Raw genomic sequence first — 7,928 nt, forward strand, 5'->3', positions numbered from 1 at the left:
GTTTTAGAGGTTTAGGAATTTAGGGCTTATAATTATGTGTGATTTAATTGGTATATGTATTAGGGAATTCTAGGGTTTTTTAAGAAAGGGATTTTAGATTAGGGTTTTCATGCTAGAATTTGCTAGCCAATTTTTGTTCATGAAACAACTAGGGTTTAGGGCAAGGGTATCATCTTTAATAATGCTAGGGTTTTCTCTTTGGCACTTAGGATTTGCAATCATATATTATAGTTTTCCAGTATGCTTCAGAACGGCTAGTCATGATCCTAGGGTTTCATCAATCATACTTAGGGCATCATTTTTAGGATTTTCAGGCCATTATGGTTAGCACATAATTAGGGTTTTATCCATATTTGAGAATACCATATTGACATCAATGAAAACTTCATTAACAATCTCCCCCTTTGTCATTGATGGAAATATTCTTTCCCTTCCAACATTCTCTCCTCCTTTGACATCAACGGCAAATGGGGTGCTCAAGTACTCCCCTTGTCAAGCTACTTCTTATCAATAGTAGTTATTCATAGGTATTGTTATAGACATTTTTGTGCCTTACAACATTGAGCATGAAATGTCCATAATCTAAGGGATCCAAAGTCCCTAAACATGTTGTTCCTACCCCTAGAGGAACAAGGCTAACTAACCACAGCAATTCACAGAAGTTCTCCACCTGAAACCACTCAAAAACAAGTCAATTCAGGGTCATGTCAACTGCTCCACTGAGCATCTACGCTGAATGTCAACTGCTCCACTGTCTACCTGCGTTGAATGTCAACTCCAACAAAGGCTACCTGCGCTGAGCGAGTTTGGACAAGTGGCATGCTCATTCCTCAATGTGTCAATGCCCAGGAAGCTTCCAAAATGACACTTGCCTCAGGGAATTCGACTGGTGATGAGTAAGAGGTTCCAAAACTCCAAGTGGAAGCAAGAACCTCCAAGTGGACTCAAGAACTGACAGAGGGAGAGGACACTAGTCAGATCTCAAGCTGACTCATCCTCTCTCCAAACATCTATATATGGATCTCACCTCCATAAGATCTAGGAGGCTGGAAATTTGTTATTGCAAAGAATTGTTGTTGGTTTGAGACTGGAAACATTGGGTGCTTAATGCTTTGAAGGGAGCTGAAGAAGGAATTCCATTCTACTGGGAAGGAGATGCTGGATTGGAGCCCTCTGGGTTGTATCTCTTCCTGAACCGTGTTATCAATCAATAAAGCTATCTTGGTTTTCTCCTATATACTGGTGTATTTGTATGATTGCATTAGTGTATTTGATTTACTTCTAATCCTGAATCATTTATGAATATGAATATTTTCCTTTGTGTTGTGTTCTTCTCTTGTCGCAAGTAGCTGTTCTCTTGTCACAGGTAGCTGTTCTCTTGTGATCTCGTGGGAATCAAGTAGCTATTCTCTTGAGCAAGCGAGGAGGCAAGTAGCTGGGAACACCCAAAGAGAAGAGGATCTAGATCGAGGGACAAACGAAAGACAACGGTAAGTCTATCAATCTCCCCTCTTTCATATTTCATAAAGGAAGAAACCAGAATAGCTGTATCTGTTTGTTGCTAAGGTACTGTCACACCTTAGGTGGATAGGATCGTCCTGCATAGGCATTTTTCCCCACAACAAATTGGCGACTCCACTGGGGAAAATTTGTTTATTCATTTCTTTTGTGTTTCTGTCATTTGTTTACTTCATAGACTTGACAACAACTATCGAACTGCATCTTTCTCGGATGCAAAGTAGAAAGTTGCTGCTTTGATTCAGTTGCTGGACTTGTCTATGATCTAAACAATGGATCCACAAATGATTTGATGATCCTTGTGATAGTCTTTAGTACCCTCTCAAAGCATACCTCTATTTATACCTTGCTTGTGTTTCTGATTTGGCCTGAAACAGTTGATTTTTGAGCATTTTATGACCCAGAACCCAGGAGAAACGAGAGTTTCTCCTTCAGCGCAACTGCTGTGAAGGCAGTTTGCATTTCAACGCAGGTCCCGTGTGGGCTACCTGCGCTGAATGTCAAGTCCTCAGTGTTGAGGTTGCGCTGAACCAGTTTGGCCTTATGCAGCTGGGGTTCTCTGTTCTCTGTTGCCCTGTTTTGATCTCTGTTTTTTGCAGCCTTTAACCAGCATAGGTACCAGTCTGATAACCCCTTTTCTTTGTTTAGATTCTGCCTCCTTTTGTACAAAAAGATTGTGAATGTTTTTATGTGTTTTTGGCGTCATTTACAGTCTTCCTTTGCATGAGTAAAGTAGTCATCCTGTAGCCTTTGATTCAGATCTGATTGATTGTGATCTTAGAAGAGAGTTCATTGGCTGTTTGCATATTGATTATAGGTTTACTTTTGCTTATTGGTTTGAATTTGTCTCTTTTGGAGTGTCAAAACAAGTCTTTATTTCGAAAATCGTTAAGTAGTGTAATCTCTTCTACCTTCTCTGATTTCGGAAAAAGTGAACTTGTTTGTATTGATCATTTTAAAAGCAAATTCAAAGTTGTACAAAAAGCTTTCTTTGTAGGCATTTATACTAAGAAAGTGGAAAACAAACACCTGCATTGTGCATTTTGCATTTGATAGTTTGCATGTTGGATTTAGGGAAAGTGCATTAGAGTGTGCTGATTGCTCTTTGAGAAAAGATAGTGTCTTTCTTTTCCCTTAGTAGCTAGGATTTTCAAAGTTGAAAAGATAATAAAGCTTGCTTATCATCTTAGACTGCATTTAGGAATTTGTATCATACATCTCGTGGTGAACCTTGAAAGGCAAACTTTAAAAATATCAACCTAAAATAAACTGAATGAACCTAACAACGCTTTGTAACATAACACACAACATAGAGGTCTAGGCTAGAGACGTGTTCTGGCGTCGTTAAGCCTAGTGACTGTCGATCTCGTGGAAGTTGGGTGATTCCTCCTAAGGGACGATAGCGCTAGTACGGATTGTACTCCCACGTACCGTCGCGTATATATTGGGAGACCCCTATAGGCATATATCTTTTATCCTTAGGAAGCCGTGTCGGTCACCCTACTGATCGCAATGCAGTGAACACAGCTATGAAGATCGACCGCCCGTACCCTAAAAAGTATTCTGCGGTTTTGCGAAAAGTTTGGCACACCCTCTGCCTAGAACTCCAGAGCAGTTTCTTTTGGCCTTTTTCAGACTCTATAACAGAAAAATTCCATCCGAGCATTTGTCACTTCGGGCTCGTTAAAAAATCGAAGGAGACTAGAGTCATCTTTAGCTTTTTCTCGACTCTTTAAAAGCGAAAAAGCAAGTTGTGTCTAAAGCGTCGTTAACAATTTATTTTAAACGAAACAATCACCCTTTATTCCTGCGTTGATCTTTAGGTTGAAAAGATGGAGCACACCAACCAAGGAATTCCCCTTTGTGGAAATCCTAGTCCCTTCTCCTCTTGGGGAGATGTTGGTGCGCCCCACATGGCCACATTGTCGCTTCCAGGACTGACGATTGGCCTACCAGTCTGGCTCTTTTCAACCAATGTCATTCAGAATACCACCATTCCTGAACAGTCGAGTCAATAGTTAGATCAGACAAGAGTTGCCTCCCAGCCTTCAACTTCATCTTCCTCCCCTCCTTCCTCTTCGCTTGACGGAACCGGTCGAACAAAAAACCAGGTTCCTAAGGAGAAGAAGGAGAAGAAGAAGAAAGAGAAGAAGAAGAAGGAGCCTAAGGCGACTGGGGGCAAACAAGTGTCATCTAACAAAAATCCACACACAGCACTCGTAAGGCCTAAATCACCATGCGTCATATGCAAGGGAGACCATTTCCATAGAGATTGTCCCTGTATCCCCCGGATACTAAGGGAATGGTCTCCCCGTTTGCACAATTCGGTAGCATCGACCTCTGATAGCCATGTCGACTGCTCACCATATACTAGTGGGAGTGAAGCCCCAGGACAGAGCGGGAAAGCTAAATTTCCCTGCAGACTATGTGAAGGCGATCACGCCATCCACCGTTGTCCCTTCTTAGAAGAGGCAAAAAGAGTTCTGGAAGATCGCCCGATTTTACGAGCGCATCTCCCTACTGGATATCAAAGACTCCTGCCAAGTCCCTCACTAGTTGAAAACCCGGCTGACCCGCACAGGTGGTCCGCCGAAACACCTGTGATTGAAGATGAACCGTCTGGATCCATGCCTGACGAAAGTCAAAAGGTTGATATGGCAGTTGACTCGGTTTTGCCTTCAGAGGCTCCATCTTCGAATGAAACCATCACAGAGGAGAATAAGGACGACACCGTCCAGATTCTCTTCATCAACACTGACTCCGATGAACAAGGGGGCAATGCCACCATTCCTTTATCGCAGGAAGGAAGTTCATCGGAGTGATATTCGGCTGTATATTCAGTCCCACCACCAAGCAACCTAGTTGTGTCCTTTGATTGGAACCAACTAGGCAGACCCCGGTTGCCAGCCAATATACCATTCAGAATTATTTGTCAAATATATAGAATGGTGATGGCTAGCACTATCATTGATGAGGGGGCATCTGTGAGTATCCTTTCCTCTATTGCTTGGAAAGCGCTTGGTTCGCCAGTGCTTTTGCCTAAGATGAGAAGTCTATCAGGCTTTGATAAAGGAACCAGTCGACCTTTAGGGATCCTCCCCAATGTGCCTATAACATTGAAAGGGAAGACCATTCAAATGAACGTGATGGTCGTTTAAGGACCCTTGGATTATAACCTACTCCTTGGACGAGACTATATATATTGCATGGGAGCTGTAGTCTCCTCACTCTTTAGAGTAATGTGTTTTCCGCATGGAGGAAGAGTGGTCAAGCTCGTAGACCAACTTTCATTTCCCGGATCACGCACCGCAAATAGTCATGAACCATCCCTAAATGGTCTATTCACGTAAGAAGTGTCTCAACCCACGGTCCGTCCTCCTGATGAGCGCGAGTAATCCGGGAGGATATGACCGGAACCCAGGGGGCATGCGTCCTGGCCTGCTTCGGCAGGAAAACTTTGGGTATAGGGTAGGTTTCTGCAGGAGAATATGACTAGTCCGTACCCCGTCCGTGGATGGAAGAGGGGTTGTTCTGGAATAGGATTCTTTTGTCAAAGTTACGTGTTTGGCGCCAGAGTCATTCACCCTTGTCTATTTTGGTAGACATTGTCGAGGAAGTGTTTTGTTTGAAAGAGTAACGAGACAATCTTTGGGTAACCTGAAAGAGGTAGGCCTCTCCCGGTAAAACAAATGTTTTATCTGTAAATTGAGGGGTAACCTTGAAATCGTACTTTATACCTGGGGGCATGCAAACCTTTTGGAGTGCAAGCAAGGGGCAACTATTTATTTTTTAAATTTTTAGGACCTCTAACCCTTTAAACTCGTAGGATTAGTCGTTTCCAAACTTGCATAAAGAAAGGATCAGGAGCAAAGCTTAGTGAGATGAAGCTCCATAAAAAATAGAATCTTGATGAAACACTCTTATCATATGACTGGTATAATCGAGCAGTTTTAACGCAGAATTTATGCTCGTTAAAAAATAGAAAAGTGAGATCCGAACAGTTTTAACGCGGACTTCATGCTCGTTAAAAAATAAATATAAGCAGTGAGCAAGAGTTTCCTCCAGAGTTCAAGCTCATTAAAAAATGAACCTATTCCGGTAAATAACCCCTGTGAAAGTAATATCATCAGCCATTAAAGCCTTGGTCGTGTTTGCACCTGCCACCTCCACTTTTCATTTGGCCGATCGTTCACCTCCATATGATTGTTTACCCATTTTGAGGAACAGCTGCAAAGAGTGATCTCACCTAGCCATCCTTGTGACACTGCCGTGATTGGAAAATTCCAACCTGTACCTGGAATCAGCTGCTATCCCTGTTTATCACTCGTTCCTCAAAAGGCGAGTCTTCTTTAAGCTCTTTTCAATTGACTCGTAAAATATGAAAAGATTGCCGAGTTTTGGCCTTCCAGCTCGTTAAAGGACAGGAAGAGCTATCCCTCCTCTAGATTTTAATCTTTTTGGACCTGAGGGATTATTGCACAAAAAGATCGAGCGCTTGTTTTATTCGGCTCGTTAAAATTATCGAAAACTCATCCCTTCTGTATTGTTTTATACTTTTTCGGACTTAAGGGATTAGATGACGAAAAAGGAATTTTGGAGTTAACTTTATGTACCTTTTCAGACTCTCTAAAAATGAAAAGGACCGAGTTATCCTTGTCGTTAGACTCGTTAAAATTGTTAAATAGCGACAAACTTGTCTTTAGACGAGAACAAGTTTCACTATCGCTAGGCTCGTTAAAACATAGCGATGGGCTTGCCCGAAGGGAAGGTTATAGAACAAGCATATGTTATCCTCCTCAAGCTTGACAAAAATAAAGAGGTACTGGTCAGCAATGACTGGGGAAAAATTGGGAGAAAACTAAAGAAAACTTTGATGGTAGCAGGTTGCTCTTGAACATGACACTTTTCCTCCGTACCACAATCAGGTTGGGTTGTCTCATTCACCGGTCACATCACCATGGTATCGCCATACCATCCATATTTGGGGTAATGCTACCGATCCATCGCATCAGTGTCGCCATATGTTCAAGAGAAGTCGTTCAGAAAGAGCCAACCGGGTCCCATCCACTGCCATACATTATGCTTCATCCATTCATGACCGCCACCCTGAATCATATGTCACAGATCGTTTTCACCTCCATTGAAATCATTAGCTCCGTTCCGTGTCACTAATGTGGGATTCATTAAGGCCCTCCTGTGACGGATCGCTTCTTGTCGACATCAGCTCATTATCCAAGAAGTTGATCTAGGAACAACCCCTTCAGTACTTTGAAGCTTGCATGCCTCAATGGCAAGTTTCTCACTTCCGGCGACAGGTATACATCAATGACCTTCGACCAGAAGATTTTGCATGGTGTTCGACGCCAAGTCCTTTATTCACACCACGTGAATTGTACTGCAGTACCTTGAGGGTCATTATCATTATTGGTGATTCCTCTCGTGCTTGTTAACGGTTTACATCATTGACCGGTAATCAAGCGATGTCTTTCCATGTTCGACTTCAGCGCAATTCTCACATGGATCGACTTGTACTTAGAGTGAAGATCGAACGAGTTTGAAGACCCCGGATCTAGTTTCATCCATCCGGGCTGTGATATATATTCAGGAAAGATAAATACATTTGACATGTACATCATTGCAGCAGATGATCATCCTACTCAAAGGATGATAATTTCGCCAAAATTATCAGTCTACCATCAGACGATCGTCTGTTCTATGTACAAAAATGAATTTATAAAGCTGAGCATGGGAATGCCCGCCTCAACTAGATCATGAAAGCAGTATGAATCATAATGTATTGTATTGTATCATATTACAGGTCTCCTCCCAGCAAATGGATGAACTTCGGACCCTCCTGGATAAAGCATTTCACCCGATAAACGGCCTCATACTTTAGGGGGCAACTGTTATAGACATTTTTGTGCCTTACAACATTGAGCATGAAATGTCCATAATCTAAGGGATCCAAAGTCCCTAAACATGTTGTTCCTACCCCTAGAGGAACAAGGTTAACTAACCACAACAATTCACAGAAGTTCTCCACTTGAAACCACTCAAAAACAAGTCAATTCAGGGTCATGTCAACTGCTCCACTGAGCATCTGCGCTTAATGTCAACTGCTCCACTGTCTACCTGCGTTGAAGGTCAACTCCAACAAAGGTACCTGCGTTGAGCGAGTTTGGACAAGTGGCAGGCTCATTCCTCAATGTGTCAATGCCTAGGAAGCTTCCAAAATGACACTTGCCTCAGGGAATTCGACTGGTGATGAGTAAGAGGTTCCAAAACTCCAAGTGGAAGCAAGAACCTCCAAGTGGACTCAAGAACTGACAGAGGGAGAGGACACTAGTCAGATCTCAAGCTGACTCATCCTCTCTCCAAACATCTATATATGGATCTCACCTCCATAAGAT

This window comes from Pinus tabuliformis, chromosome 2_1 (genome assembly GCF_031772625.1).
Source record: "Pinus tabuliformis cultivar Carrire ecotype Pingquan chromosome 2_1, CPIR1, whole genome shotgun sequence".
Classification (NCBI taxonomy): Eukaryota; Viridiplantae; Streptophyta; class Pinopsida; order Pinales; family Pinaceae; genus Pinus; species Pinus tabuliformis.